This window comes from Chiroxiphia lanceolata, chromosome 2 (genome assembly GCF_009829145.1).
Source record: "Chiroxiphia lanceolata isolate bChiLan1 chromosome 2, bChiLan1.pri, whole genome shotgun sequence".
Lineage (NCBI taxonomy): Eukaryota > Metazoa > Chordata > Aves > Passeriformes > Pipridae > Chiroxiphia > Chiroxiphia lanceolata.
The window spans coordinates 3681506-3697406 of NC_045638.1; the positions used below are offsets into that span (position 1 = coordinate 3681506).

Consider the following 15901-nt stretch of genomic DNA (forward strand, 5'->3'; position numbering starts at 1 on the left):
ATATTTTAACAAGAATGGCAGCAAGACTAATGCAATGAAGAGCAAAGCCCAGTGGTGAGAGCAGTGACAGAATGCCTGGTTTACGGAATCACAGAGTTTTAAGGGGTTGGAACAGATCATTTGGTCCCAACCCTCCTGCCATGGGCAGGGACACCTCCCACTAGACCAGGTTGCTTAAAGCCTTATCCAACCTGGCTTTGAGCAATGCCAAGGTTGGAGCATCTACAACCTCCCTGGGCAACCTGTGTCAGTGTTTCACCACCCTCACAGCAAAAAATTTCTTCCCAATATCATTTGTTTATCCGATCTGCAGCAATAATTCCCATTTCCAGGTCACCTCCAGCACAGCTGTGCAAAGGGCTGCTCCCCCTTTCTCCCCACCGTGTCTCTCCCCTGCAAGGATGCCCCAACACCACCCCAAAGGGGTGCACCCTGTGCTGGGCATTTGGGAAAGGCAGCAGCCCCTCTGCCTGTAACCAGGGGTGTGTAATGATGGGGGGGGGGTGTCACAGAATCACAGAATTATTTGTGTTGGAAGGGACTTTGAAGGTCATCTTGTTCCAACCTCCCTGCCATGGGCAGGGACACCTTCCACTAGACCAGGTTTCTCCAAGCTCCGTCCAATCTGGCCTTGGACACTTCCAGGGATCCAGGGGCAGCCACAGCTTCTCTGGGCAACCTGGGCCAGGGCCTCACCACCCTCACAGCCAAGAATTTCTTCCTAATATCTAATCCAACTCTACTCTCTGTCAGTTTGAACCTATTCCTTCTTGTCCTGTCACTCCAGGCTCTTGGAAATAGTCTTGACCCATCTTTCCTGTAAGTTCCCTTCAGGCAGTGAAAGGCCACAATCAGGTCCCCCCAAAGCTTCTCTTCTCCAGGCTGAACAATCCCAGCTCTCCCAGCCTTTCCTCCCAGCAGAGCTGCTCCATCCCTGGGATCCTCTTGGTGCCTGCTCTGGACTCTCTCCAGCAGCTCCATGTCCTTGCTGTGCTGTTCCCCAGGGCTGGAGCAGCTCTGCAGGTGGGGTCTCACCTGAGCAAGGCAGAGGGGCAGAATCCCCTCCCCAAATCTCCGGTAGTATTGCCTTCCATGGGCCCCAAACATTGCCCCTTTCCACAGCACTGCCTGCACCCGCTCTCGTTAAACCGCATGAGACTCCCACCGCGGCTCCTGCCGCAGGACCCCGGGTCGGGGGAGGAGGAGGAAGGGAAGGGAGAAGGAGGAAGGGAAGGGAGAAGGAAGGGAAGGGAGAAGGAAGGGAAGGGAGAAGGAAGGGAAGGGAGAAGGAGGAAGGGAAGGGAGAAGGAAGGGAAGGGAGAAGGAGGAAGGGAAGGGAGAAGGAAGGGAAGGGAGAAGGAGGAAAGGAAGGGAGAAGGAGGAAGGGAAGGGAGAAGGAGGAAAGGAAAGGAGAAGGAGGAAGGGAAGGGAGAAGGAGGAAAGGAAAGGAGAAGGAGGAAGGGAAGGGAGAAGGAGGAAGGGAAGGGAGAAGGAGGAAAGGAAAGGAGAAGGAGGAAAGGAAAGGAGAAGGAGGAAAGGAAAGGAGAAGGAGGAAGGGAAGGGAGAAGGAGGAAGGGAAGGGAGAAGGAAGGGAAGGGAGAAGGAGGAAGGGAAAGGAGAAGGAGGAAAGGAAAGGAGAAGGAGGAAGGGAAAGGAGAAGGAGGAAAGGAAAGGAGAAGGAGGAAGGGAAGGGAGAAGGAGGAAAGGAAAGGAGAAGGAGGAAGGGAAGGGAGAAGGAGGAAGGGAAGGGAGAAGACGAGGATGAGGCGGCGGGATCGTGAGGGGGACCGAGCCCCGCCGCGGCCGCCAGGGGGCGCCGCGCGCCCTCGGGATGCAGGGGCTCGGGATTGGGTGGGGCGCTCGCGGGCTCGCCGCTGATTGGCCGGCGCGGGCCGGGCCGGGCGCGCGGCGCCGCTTCTTAACGCGCCTCGCGGGGCGGCGGGAGCGCCGAGCGCCGGAGGGACCGCGACTGTCGCGACATGAGCGAGGTGAGCGCGGCCGCCAGGGCCGGGGGGGAGGGGGGGGGACACGGGATGTGGGGTCCGCCGTAGCCCCTCGGAGGGCGAATGTCACCTTCGCTTCTCTCCGGGCGGCCGGGGAGCGATCGGTGCAATCCCGAGGCTCCGCTGCGCTTCCCGCGGGATGTTACCGCCGTGCTTGGTGCGGATCTGTAATAACCAGATCCTTTTAAACCCTAATAAATAGATCTCCACAGGTGTGCGTGTGTGCCTGCAGAGCATGAAGCAAGGACATGTTTTGCCGTTTGAAGGACCAGGCACGCAGTGGAGAATCGTTTAGTTAAAACCCACTAATAATTTAACATATATATATATTTATGTATGTGTGTGTGTATTGCCAAATAGAGTAGTAGTGCTCCATCCAGAGCACAACAGCACACTTCCCAAAGTTTTGTTTTAATTAACCATTCAGAAAAATGATGGAATGGACTGTTCTCCTGGAACACTAGATCGACCTATCTGTCTATCTATCTATTTATCTATCTATCTAATGCTTTCCTATCTATCTGTCTATTTATCTATCTAATGCTTTCTTGTCTGTTTATCTATCTAATGCTTCCCTTCCTATCTATTTATCTATCTAATGCTTCCCTTCCTATCTATCTATCTATCTAATGCTTTCCTATCTATCTAATGTTTTCCTGTCTATCTGTTTGCCCATCTATCTATTTATCTGTCTGTCTATCTATCTAATGCTTTCCCTTGGGGGGAAAAAAAAAAAAAAAAGGATTTAGTAAGTTGTGGGAAAGTTGCCTGCTGGAGCTCATGGAAAAAAAAAAAAAAAACCCGCCCTATTTGTAGTTGGAATGATGATATAAACTTTACAAGTGGTGTCCTGGGAAGGATTACAGTTGAGGGGGAAAAAAATGTAAATAGTGCCAAACATGTAAGGATCACTTGTCCGCTTGTAAATAAATAAGCTGAGAATTTGCACTTGTGTTTTTTCTTGGATTGTTTTTTGTTTGTTTGTTTGGTTTTGGTTTTTCTCTCTCACTGGAAAAGTTCAAACTAGAATTTTCTTAGTGGGAAGTGTTACCAGGCAGGAGGACTCCTGGATGGTGTAATCAGTGAAGTGCTAGGCAGGTTCAGCTGGCAGATCCTTCTTTCCTTAGTGCAGCTTGTTCTTTGGGAATCAGCAGATGTACCAGTAACTGTGCCTTACCCAGCACTTGTTTTTGGAGGCTCTTTGCTGTTATAAAAGACCTGCTACTCTATTAAATGGGATTCTCCTTTCTCAGCAGCAAAATTAAGAGTGGCACCAAATCGGTTGTGCCTCGTTGCTGTTGCAGGTGTTACACTCAGCTGTGGTTTTATACACGAGGTGCAAACCCAAGATGAAAAGGAGTGGGGCAGCGTGTTCCTGGTGCAGGGATTTATGAGGAGCAGCTTAAATCTTGGCTTCCAGGTCATGCCAAGAGGGGAGAGCAGAGGAAATCCTCACGGTGCTTTGCAGGGATCAGGCAGCCCAGGTGTGGTGCACCAGGCTCTCTGTGACCTCCCCTCTGCTGCTGCCTGTATTTTTATCAGCTGGATGGAGTTCAGGCAGTGTGGGTTTGGGGATTTTGTTGCTTTTTTTTGTTTCAGTCACTGTTACTTTGACTCCCCAGTCCAGCTGAAGGATGCTGTGAGATGCAGCGACACTATTCTAATTAAATATATAATTTGGGAAAAAATCTTAAAGTGAGGAGTAATATTTGGGTGGTGCTGCTGTACTTATAACTATCCAAGGCAGTCTTGTTGCACCTTTTGTGCTGGGTTGTATTTGCTCAGTAATTCTCTTTCATAATTTGAATCAGATTCCTTGCCCTTTGCATTTTAAAAGACTCAGTGAACATAAAGATCCTCCATTCAGCATAGGAGTTCTCTATTCATAGTGCATCTCCTTGTGCCTCCCAGACTACTATTCCTAGCAAACCCTTGGAGGTGAGAGACGTTTCTTTGGTGCAGAGCTGTGACACTCAGCTCTGTGCTCAGTGTCTTGGGTGCCACTGTCATTCAGCTGCCAATATTGGGGAGTTTATCACCCAATGAAGAAAAGCCTCCCTGCTGTTACTGCCCTTTGGAGTAACAGCTGACAGCGAGATCTGCTAAAAAGCAGATGGAAGCAACTAGACCACCCCAAACCTCTCTGCAAAAGACTGTTGTTTAAAAAATGAAGCAAAAAAACCCCCATGAGCAGAAAGCCCCTCAGACAACAGTTTGCTGCCATGGGGGTCTTAGTGGATTTAGCTTCTAATGCTGTAACTGAAAGATACTTTTATTTTCTTTGGCTTAATCTGCTAAAAAAATCTGTGGACAGGGTGATTGGAAAGAGGCTCAATTAGAGCCATCTAAAGATTATCCCAAACACAAGGGTGCTGGGAGGGTGGGAAGGGCTTTTGTTTTTACTTTATGGTAACGATTGTCAGGATTTGAGCAGCACTTGAAACGTGGTTGCAGGAGCTTTGATCTCCCTCAGAGTTATTTGCTGAGACTTTGCACGGGTTCTCATTGTACTGCTTCGTGCAGAATTAACTTATGGGCAGTGATTATGATGATTTATGATATGAGACTGATGGAACAGGTTTGTCAGAGAAGCTGTGGCTGCCCCTGGATCCCTGGAAGTGTCCAAGGTCAGGTTGGACAGGGCTTGGAGCAACGTGGGAGAGTGAAAGGTGTCCCTGCCCATGGCAAGGGGTGGGACTGGATGATCTTTAAGGCCCCTTCCAAACCAAACCATTCCATGATTACCAGTCTCCTGGTGGAGAAAGCTGACCAGGAAGCAGTAATTCTTCTGGTTGTAGTATTTTTCTGGTTTTTAGCACCTAACTTTCTTTTTTTCAGAAGGGAAAATTAACTTTTCCACAGAAAAACACCACACTTCTTCCTCAGGGATATTTGTCTGAAAATGTGTTCAATAAGCTTTGGCAGAAATCTGGCCCCATAAGTAGTGGGAATGTGAAGTGTAAAAGTTGGATCTTGTGGCATTGCAAATCATGGTTAGTGCTTCCTGCTGCCCGGTTTTTGGTGGCAGACAGATCCTTTAGCTGCACAGGGAACTTCTTGGGAATGTCACTGTATCCTGACATGCATTTTTAGCTCTGAAAATCTGCCATCAAATAACTGAGGAGCCTTTTCTTTAGATCTGTAGCTGTTTTCTGTTATTTTTTTTTATGAGCCTAGAGAGAAGAGCCGTACTGGGAAACATCAGCTACTGCCAATGAGCAGCCATGAGAGGCAGCCTGTCTTCCATTAAACCTCTCTAATCACACAGGATGAACTGGGGAAAGTGGTTTTGGGTAATGGGCTCACAGCCCAATGCCAAATTGCTCTTCACAGCCAGTTGTTTTACCAGTGAACCTCTAAACTTGATTCACCACAGGGATTCCTGTCATCTTATCAGTCATTTAACTCTCTGACATGTTGCAGATGGTGTTAGGTCGTGGTATTCTCCTGCCACAAAGGTGCACAAGAGGCATTTAATCACACAGACATTTTTACAACATTCCCTCTTGCCTCCTGTGTGGAATGTTTCTGGTTGTCATCAGAAACCAGGACTTGGGAAGGAGTACACTTAAACACTCTGGTCCTGGAGCCCTGGATGCTGTTCCAGTGGTTCAGGGCTGAAGCACACGTGTCATGAGAACTTAAAACAGCCTTAGCAGAGATTTGTCTTGTTGGATGCACTGATTTTATTTTGATATTAAAGGTCAGAGCAGTATTGCTGTAGGGGAGGTAGTAGTAGTGTTGGTGCTGGGGAGAAGCTCAGCTTTAACACGTGTTCTTCAGGTGTCCAATTTTGGGAGAGCCATTTGGGGAAATCCTTTTTGTTTGCCTGAGGCACCTGTGATTTAAGAGGAAAAACTTGGAGTGGAACAGCCTCCCACAGTGTGAGAGGAGTGGAGTGCTCATTGCCAGGGTGCTGATGGGCACCACAAGTGCTGTGCTGGTTTGAGCCAGCAGCTTGATATATCTGAGCACTGCATAAATACAGGGGGTTTGGATGCAGAGAACACCAGGTCTTGTTTCTTTGAGCTGCCCCAAGCTGTTTGCCTTACATTGCCTCTGGTTTTCGAATCCTGCAGCCACTGCTGTGCTGTGTCCACCTTCCAAAACATCCTGAAGGGTGTTTGTGTGTCCTATAATAGAGATGTGCAGGGAATTCATGGGCAGATGAGGAGTCTGGAGCACTGACTCTTTGTTTTGAAGCTCAGATGAGTTCAGGGGGAGGTACCCAGGCAGCCAGCTCAGCAAAGGTGGAGGCTGACATGGGCTCACACTGGGATAAGAGACATTTTTCTGGAAATGGAGCTTCACAAGTCCTTGAGGTGTGTCTGTAAGACACCAATCACCAGGGCAGTCTGTTTTCCAAACCAGTAATACCCCATTGGCTTGGTGGATTGGGCATGTCCCTTCCCTCCAGGTTGAGGGGAGAACCTGGAGCATGTTTCTGTCCCTCTGGACAGATGTGTCCAGCAAGAGGCTCTGGGAGAAGGAGAGGGACACTTTTGAGTGTGAAACATTATGGGTAGGTGGAGGCTTTTGTCTGAAACTGTGGCTGCTTCAGGTAGTTAAATGGCAACACTGGAGTTCTTTCTTAGGTTGTTGTAATAAATTCAGTTGAAACCATTTCACTGAAATAATACTTAGCATTTTGGAACCGGATAAAGACAAGTGAGGATTGTACAATGACAATCTGATGGCAGAGAGTCAAAGAACTGGTTTGTGGGGGGAAAACACACCATATTTGTTTAGAGGAGCTCCTGTTCTCTGGGTGCTTCCAGTGCTGGGGGGTGTCTCAACCAACCACTCATCTCAGGGAGGGCCTTCTGGATGCATTTTTCAGATACTGCCATGACCCCCAAGTGTTAATTATTTGCCTCACCGAGGTTATACCCACAATAGGTATGAAAAGTGTGTAGCTCTAAAAACCACAGCAAGAACGTGGCAGGGTGGAGGAGGAAACTCTGCAGCTGTTACAGGATGGGGGTGGGATAGATCAGCACATGAACATCAGGTTTTTAATTTTAACTCGTGTCTATTTATTAGCTGAGTGGTAAATTGCAGCTCGAAAGAGGAGGAAGAAGGGAGAACAATAAGTTTTACATCTGTCACTTTGCCTACTCCTTCCATCAGTGTGGTTTCAGTGGGATCAAGCATCTTCTAAAATAGCTCTTAGAAGTGATGTTGGAAATTGTTCTTAATTTAATGGAACTGGCAGAAGCACACGGGTTTTCTTGCAATGTATGGAGTGCCAACAGATTCAAACAAAAAACACTTTAAAAAAAGGACATTTAGCCTTAATTGTACGCTTCAAATATCATATTTTGTTGTAAAAGAATAACTTAAAGCAAGAACTCTCCTGCATTTGTGCAGCAGGAAAACTCCAGCCATCACATTGCAGTAAGTGATAATATAATTTCAGGTTGTAAAACATGTTAGTTTCTAGTCCAATATCCTCAAATTTGTAATGAGTTGGCAAGTTTGGAAGAGTTGTCATCCAACAGTTTCTACATTAACTGGATCATGCTAATGATGAAATGTGATGTATAGTGGCAGTTAACTGCAGCAGGAACAGCTGTGGCATTTTCATCAAAGGTTTCTGGGTGGGGTTTTTTTTTTTTTGACTTGAATAAAATGTTTGATTTCCAATGTGCTGCTGTCTGTCAGGTTTTTTTTTTTTTAGGGATGGCTTGGAAAACGGGTTTACAGGTTTTGCCTCTTTACCTTTGCTATGTGATAGAGTGGCTTTGCCACTGGATGTGTAAATCCTGACACCCACTGAGGAGGGTGGGAGAAGGAGGCTGGAGGAATCAGGGGAAAGCAATACCTTCCTTCAGCCTCTCAGGTTGCACCAGAGACTTAAATTCTCTGAACCAGGAACCACTTTTCTCTCTGCAAGGCACAGGATATTCTAATGAAGATGAATAAAATACATTCAGCCTCTTTCTAAGAAAAGGTGTTCTGTTGCCTCAGTTGTTTGGATATTGGGCTTCTAAATAAAATAAGAGAGATATGGTAGATAACTAGAAACTGGGTCAAATCACAAATAATCATTTTTTCCCCCATTATCCTCTAATTTTAATTCAGAAAACCAGTCTTTATTTTTCTTATGGAAAGAGAGAGCCAGACTGTATAAGCTACATTTCTCTTATTGGGAAAACAAGTGACAAGAAACTGCAGAAGAGTTGCAATTGTGAAACATTAATAATGGCAGGATTTGAGGTCACAACTCGTGCCCACTCTCTGTGTCTGCTCCCTTGGAGACCAGACTTGTCTGCTTAAATTGGGCAAGTGTCACATAGACCAGGTTTTTGGCTGGTGGTGTCTGAACTCATCAGTTCTTACCAAGTGGGACATGGCCTTATTTATGCACTAACATGGAATTTGGAGGATGAAGCACAAGTTTAGTCAGAGAAGAAATGAAAATTGGTTGCCTACATGCCTTGAATATTAGTTACAGCTGAACAGTCTTTCCTCTTAAAGAGAAAAGTATTATTTTACAGACACTGAGTGTTCTTGTATTATCACCTTGGTATATAGTGCATGAAATATGACCCTAACCAGGAGTGTAGCTGACACTGTGAGTGCTGTAACAGTAGATGGAATGATGTCAGAGAGCTCTTTTGTGAGAGCTGAAAGTAAGAAACAAAAGGAAAAGGAAAAAACTGCAGAAGGTGGTGTCCTTCTGTCTGACTGTGGAGACCTCAGAGGTGGTGAGAAAGGTGGCACCAGGTATGAGGACATCATATCTTCCAGTGTATGGAAACACAGAGCTCTAACTATGCCAAAATATGTGCAAATGCATATTTAGTGTCTTTAACATTGGGTCTTAATGTCCACATGCCTGAGAGAAAGGTCTGGGCTGTTTTGTCACCAACCTTATGAGGTGTTCCTTGGCTGGCAGGTTTGATTCAGGCTGGGCTCTGGAGCCACAGCTGCTGGATGGTGCCAGCAGAACTGGAAAACTGCAACAGCAGAACCAGAGAAACCTGAAATGTGTTCAGGTTATAATGGTTTAAACTTGGAAATGCTGTGGAATGTTGGATTGCTGCACATGAGTCTCCTAAAAGTGAAGGAGAAGGGATTCCTGTAGGGATCCTGGCTGGCTGTACATGCTGGTGTGGATGCATTTTCAGGGGTTTTGGGTGCACCTTTTCTGGGAAGGCTGGAGCACAGTTCAAAAATGCCCAAGCTAGCACAGACTAGGGCTATCCCTGGAAACAGAGAAATCCAGGTTATGCTAAAGCTTGTTCAGCTTGTCAGGAGTTACAGGTTCTTCTGGAGTGAATCAGCTGGAAGAGTCCTGTCAAGGTCAGGTTGGATGGGGCTCTGAGCAACCTGGTGGAAGGTGTCCCTGCCTGTGGCAGGGGGTTGGAACTGGGTGATTTTTAAGGTCCCTTCCAACCCAAACCATTCTGTGATTCTAAGTCAGCGTCTCTCGCAGGAGCTGAGAGGAGGATTGCACGTGAAAAGCAGTTTTTCACAGAAAATCCCTTGGCTTTCTAGAGGGTGGAGGAGACCTTAGAAGAAAAACAGGGACCTGCACAGCTTCAAAATTCCTGGGCAGAGTGTTGGAAAGCAGGCAGCACCCATTGCTAATGCCTGGGGATGATTTCCATCTCCTTGTTTCCACTATAACCCACAAAATAAGCCAGCAGGTACCGCTCTCGTGGGCACCTGGCTGTCCCCCTGCCCTGGGGACACTCTGTGAGTCCAGAGGGATAACCAGGGATTGAAGTGGTAGTTGGCAGCATTCTGACTGCAGAAGATGCATTTTTGGGGAAAGGGCTATGAGATCATGGTACCTCCTGAATTGGTGCAAGGGTGTAGTTAAGCAGATGAAGAAAAAATTAGTAGATCTGAGGACATGCTTGGTTTCTTGAAGATTCTGATGATATGAGACCTTTTCCTAGTGGCACTCAGGATGTGAAGGAAGACCAGTGACTTGTGAGAATGTTTTTATCATGGCATTTCCCCACAAAATGTTTGCCTTTAGTGAATTGGTGTTCCCGATCTGGGTTTTTTCAACTGATCCCATCCCTGATGGGAGCCACTAAATGGCTCCAACTACTGCTGGACCTTTGCATCTCTACTCAGAAACTTCAGCAAAGCCTCAACAGGCAGTGGGGTGAGGTTGGGTTGGTTAGATGAGTGCCCTTTTCTACCAGGGAATGAGGGAGTTGGGCTTTGGATGTCCAATGTGGATTTGTTTTAAAAGGGACCAAACAAGGTGAGTGCTGATTCCATCAGGCAGATGCAACATAATCTGGTGAAGGAGAGAAGCCTCCATGAGATGAACCAGAGTTTAATGCCCAGATACATGTGAAAGCACAAAAAGGCTGAAGTCCAGGTTTGGGAAAGGAGAGTTTCAGAAGCAGGAAAATAATCCTCATAAAAATCACAAGTGTGATTTTCTTGGACTCCGTAATCTCAGAGGCTTTTTCCAACCTAATTGATTCTGTGATTCACTTGAATTTTAGGCATTTTCAGTCTCTAGCTTTAATGTTGCAAGTAATGGGGTTCTGTCCTCCTTTTCTCCTGTAGGAAATATGCTTCCCTTTCAGATACAGAGTATTAAATTATTCTTTTTTTAAACACTGAATGCTCTGGATGTTGACTCCTCAGCACATAATTTTAACACTAATGGAAGTGCTCTGAAGAATGACTTTTGTTTGAACTTAGGGACAGTTCTGGAAGGAAACCTAAAGGATATAGAAATCAGTTTCCTTGAATTCCAACCATGTATTTGTAAAATGGGAGGTGAAGGGAGGCAGGAGATAAACTGCTGCAAATTAGAAGCATTAACTTGATGGGAAGGGAGGAGGAGGAAGAGAGGATGGGAAGGCAGGCAGCTTTCTGCAGATGACATGGGAGAAAAATCAAGCATGTGGCTTCATAGCTGCTTCACACATATCACTGCTGCAGTCAGATCTGACAGATACACACCCCTGGAAGAGAGCAAACATATTGTTGGCTTGGCACACTTTAAAATACATGTGCCAGCACACATGTGCTGCAGTTTAAGCAGGGCAGCCAAATGCCTAAGGCAGGCCAGATTGATGCCAATTTTAATTTGCCAGTCAGACTTGGCTAGTTATCACTCCTTTCCTTCAGCATATTCTGTGAGCTGCTGGACAGCACCAACACCCAGGCCAAGCTGAGTGAACCTCTCCACTCAGATTACAGCAGATCCTCTCTGTTCCACAGGGCTTTGATTCTCAGCACTGCTTTGTATTCCTTGCGTGGATCAAAAGCTTGGTGCGCTTCCATCCTGGAACTGGACTTCTGGGACAGATTTGCAGGTGGTAGCAAAAGATCTGGCATTAATATTGTGAATTGCAAAGAGCCCAAGCTGCAAATTACCTGAATTTGAGCAATGGCTTTTGCAGTCATGCCATGTAAGCCTTTAATAGCTGTTTTTTGTCTGTCTGCAGTATGTCGGGCAGCACAGCTGGATCTACATCTGCTTCCTGCATGAAACTTCTGAGGAACTTATTTTTTGTCTAGCCATAGTATGTGAGACTATGGATTTTCTGGAGGAGCACCTTAGGATCCCCTTTTTAGTGGCATTGCAGGATGGTTTGCCGTGTTCGTGTCTGAATGAGGTGCAAATGTTTAGATGGGTAACATTTTTCTTCTGCTTCGTATGGAAGGCACAAAGTGCAGAATGGAGACTGGTACCTAATGGGAAACTGAAAACAGGGAATGACTAAGGATTACTTGGATTGGAGAAGGATTCATCGAACTTGAAATGGAAAACACAGTTTGTAGAATCACAGAATAATTTGGGTTGGAAGGGACCTTAGGGATCATCCAGTTCCAGCCCTCTGCCATGGACAGAGAACCTTCCACTAGACCAGCTTGCTCAGAGCTCCATCCAGCCTGTCTTTGAACACTTCCAGGGATAAGGCATCCATAACTTCTCTGGGAAACCTGTTCCAGACCCTCACCACACTCACAGTAAAGAATTTCTTGCTAATATCCAGTCTAACCCTGCTCTTAGTCAGTTTGAAGCCATTCCCCCTTGTCCTTGTAAATAGTCTCTCTTCATCTTTCTTGTTGCTCCCTCCAGGTCTGTGGAGGGAGAGGGTTTGAAACAATGCAGGGGAGCTTTTGCTGAATCTGCCTGAGCACATTTTACCTGCACTTGTTCCATGGCTGTGGCACTTCAGGAACTGTGGAACATTTGGTCTTAGGCCAGGTAACTTGGTGTGTCTGTCCCGGGGCCGGGGACCCTGAGAACAACCTGCAGCTGCTCAGTGAAAATCTCTTCCTTAACTTCTCAGCTGCTGTTGGCAATGAAAGGAGGAGCAGCATCCCTTCCACTGTGCAGCTGCAGCGTCCCGGGAGTTCCTCATTTGTGGAAATCCCGATTTTTTACTTTTTCTTTTTTGGACAGAGCTAGTCCCCTGACTTTTCTTCTGCTTGCTGCGTGTGAGCTTATTTATTTGCTGCCCCCGATTCCTGGAGATCAAGGTGACCTTGTGCATCACCCTGTCCCTTCCCCTTTTATCATGTCCGGGCTGTTCCTAATCCCTTGGCTGCACTTTCGGCTCCCGGCAGCGTCAGGAGCTTTGCTCCGATCCGCATCACCCTCCCCGACGAAGCAGCTCCCCCGAAGCCTCCAGACTGGGGAAAAACGAGGGACAAATCCTCCGTGTCAAGCGCTGCCCCGTTCCGAGGGCAGCTCCAGCCGCCGATCCCGGGCTCCCCTGGCAGGGATGTGCCCGTGGCACAGGGCCAGGGATAACGGGTTTGCATCATCCATCTCTGCAGCCCCCGGGCAGCCGGCGCTGCCCTCGCAGTCCAGTGATTCCCTGCCGCTGGAATAACCCTGGAGAAGTCCCTGTCGTCCCTGTCATCCCTGCACGTGGCCGGGGGGCTGCCGGGAGTCGCTCCCTGTGACCAGACTGGCTCCGGGAGCGGAGTTAAGTGATGCATAAACATCCTCAACGCTCGCTCTTGCTCTTGTCTTGAAAAATCGGAGGTCTCGTCTTGAAAATCAAATGTTTTGCCCCGAGGTGAAGGCAGAAAGTTCCTTTTTTTTTCGTGGTGACTCAAAGCTGCCATAATTAATACCTTTGGAAAACCTCGCTGGCCAGTTCCTAGTGCAGCCTAACAGACTGTGATAGCATCTGTTTGCCTCTGAAATGTGTAGGGAAACAGCAAGAAAATAAGAACAGATTTATTTTAATTTTTTTTTAATTGTACAACTAGAAATAAAAACACGCCAACAGGGGGAAAAAAAAACCCCAAACCCACCAGGATTTTTGCAGTCTGGAAAGAAGCAGCCTGTTTTAATAATGATAGGCAATATGATCAGATATGAAGCAATTTGTCAGTGCAGATTTTTTTGCCATGAATAATCCAAGCTGTCCCTTGAAGACAGCCTGGAACTCAATTACAGCTGGGTTTACAGCTCAGCAAATTAAATTACCCCAAACTTCAGAAGGGCTTGGAAGAATGAAATCTAAAGTAAATTTTTTGCTACAAAACCACCATCCACAATCAGTTATATTATGCTTAGGCAAGATCCCTGACCTCTTAATTGGCTTAGGGGACACTTCCTATCTGAAGATGCTGATATTAAAGGATAACCAAGACACTGTATCCAAATGCTTTTCCCAGGCTTTCCAGGGTTCTCTTCCTCCTGATCAGTTCCTATGAACTGCCTGTGTTGCTTGCACAGGTGTCAAGGCTTATAATTTAGGTTGCCCTGGTACAACTAACTGTTTGTGGATCAGAGACATCAACTCATCACTGAAATGATCAACAGGAACAGTTGAAACATGGATTTCTTTTTTTAGCCGGATCATTTCAGTGATTGTTTTCAACACAGCTCTGCCGAAGGGTTATTTTTAACTTGAATAATTTCAGTGCTCCTGTTTTCTGGGTGACCTTGCAAACAATTGTTTCCAAAGAAACGAGGCCTTGGGCACGGGAAGGTGTGGCTGGCTCGGGCTGGAATGGGAAGTAGGAGTTCTTAAGGCAGGTTTCCTGCCCAATAATGCCCTTTCTGGAACTGTAATGCCAGGTCTGATGCTGCCAACAGATAAGGAATCATAAGAGAAAAGAAGGAAGAGACCACCTTAAGAACCTCAGTCACTTTTTATTTATGCCATTGAGCTTAATCAATTATCATGTAATTGAAATATTCCTCAGGGGTCACCTTGGAAATGGATAAAGAGAAAACAGTGTAATTAGGATCTAGGCTGTATCACCCGTGTCCAAATGAGAACTGAGGTAATTTTTTGGCAAGTGGTGTGAGAAGGCTTATTCTGGAGTTGATTTTCCCCTTTTTGCCCTTTGCTGAAGAAAAACCTAACACTCAGTTTAGAGAAATTCCACAGTCCCACCCTGAGGTTCCAACTGCACTCATGCAAGTAATTCTGCTGAATTCAAGACAACTCCTTGTCCACGTATGAGTTAGCTCTGTAAATAAGCCATGCTGGATCAAATCCTCCATTTCCTGCAAGGGGGAAAAAAAAAAAAAAAGGGATTACTTCTCATGGCTGGCATGGTAATTAACAGGATTTGGGAAATACATTCTTGCAGCTGCTTTCAAAATTAACTTCAAAGATTCCATTAATCCCTGCCTCAGAAAAAAAAAAATAAATTGTGATTACAATGTCTTCGGAGAAATAATGTTTTAATTCAAAATATGCTAATAAACTAAATATTAAGCAAGCCACTGTTTGTGCTAATTACGTTGATTACACTTGGTGTTGGTGTGTAAATATTCTGTTTAGAGCATAATATGGAATCTGAATACAAAATCAGCAGGTTCTCACTGTGCTGATTTATAAATTACAGCCCAGCATCGGCAGAAGTGGGGCACAGGGGAAGTTCTTTTCTGTGCTATTAGAATATTCAGACCCAGCACTGTAAGTAGGTTCCTTATCCCAGACAGAGAGTCTCTCTACCTCTTTTTGTCAGATGCCCCCTCTTTTATCCTGGAAGCTGCCTCCAGCTCTGGGATCCCCAGCACAGCGAGGACATGGAGCTGCTGGAGAGAGTCCAGAGGAGGCACCGAGAGGATCCCAGGGCTGGAGCAGCTCTGCTGGGAGGAAAGGCTGGGAGAGCTGGGATTGTTCAGCCTGGAGAAGAGAAGCTTTGGGGTGACCTGATTGTGGCCTTGCAGGACCTACAAGAGCTCCAAGAAAGATGGAGAGAGACTATTTCCAAGGACCTGGAGTGACAGGACAAGGGGGAATGGCTTTGAATTGACAGAGAGTAGGGTTAGATGGGATATTGGGAAGAAATTCTTGGCTGTGAGGGTGGGGAGGCCCTGGCACAGGTTGCCCAGAGAAGCTGTGGCTGCCCCTGGATCCCTGGAAGTGTCCAAGGCCAGGTTGGACAGAGCTTGGAGCAACCTGGTCTAGTGGAAGGTGTCCCTGCCCATGGCAGGGGGTGGCACTGGATGATGTTTAAAGTCCCTTATGCCCCAAGCCATGCTATGATTCTAAGTGTGCTGGGTGCTGAAGCCCTGCTGTCTGTGCACACTCAGAAATGCCTGTTCTGAGGACTCATCTCTAGCCAAAAGCTCTGTCTGGACAAAAGTAAGCAAATCACACCTCTTAAACTGAGGCAAATTTCCAAAGTCTGTGAGCAGCTCTGAGATTAAGTCATTCTGTGTGCCTTTTGCATAGATGTGTAAATAAAAATGTGTGTTTTACATGGGTAATGACCACACTGCAAACAAAATCAAGTGTAATTCTCACAGACCTATTAATTTCTGACAAATATTACTGTGGTTTCTAGGATGGCAATGTGCATGACCATGTGACTAAAAAAGTCCCAGAAAACCCCTGTCACTGTGCCAACTTTTTGCCACCGCAATTTGAATCCCATCAGTTCATCTCAGCCCACCTGTGTAGTTTTAATTTATTAAAATAGCTATA

At 46.4% G+C, this 15901-nt stretch overlaps 1 long non-coding RNA gene across 1 annotated transcript in view; it reads left to right on the plus strand.

The window, feature by feature from the left end:
- The first annotated feature begins 1889 nt into the window (after positions 1-1889).
- LOC116782104 overlaps positions 1890-15901 on the plus strand; it is a 51597-nt gene continuing 37585 nt past the window's right edge. The window contains exon 1 of the long non-coding RNA XR_004355116.1: positions 1890-1988. This is a non-coding gene — a long non-coding RNA (uncharacterized LOC116782104). The remainder of the gene's footprint in view (positions 1989-15901) is intronic.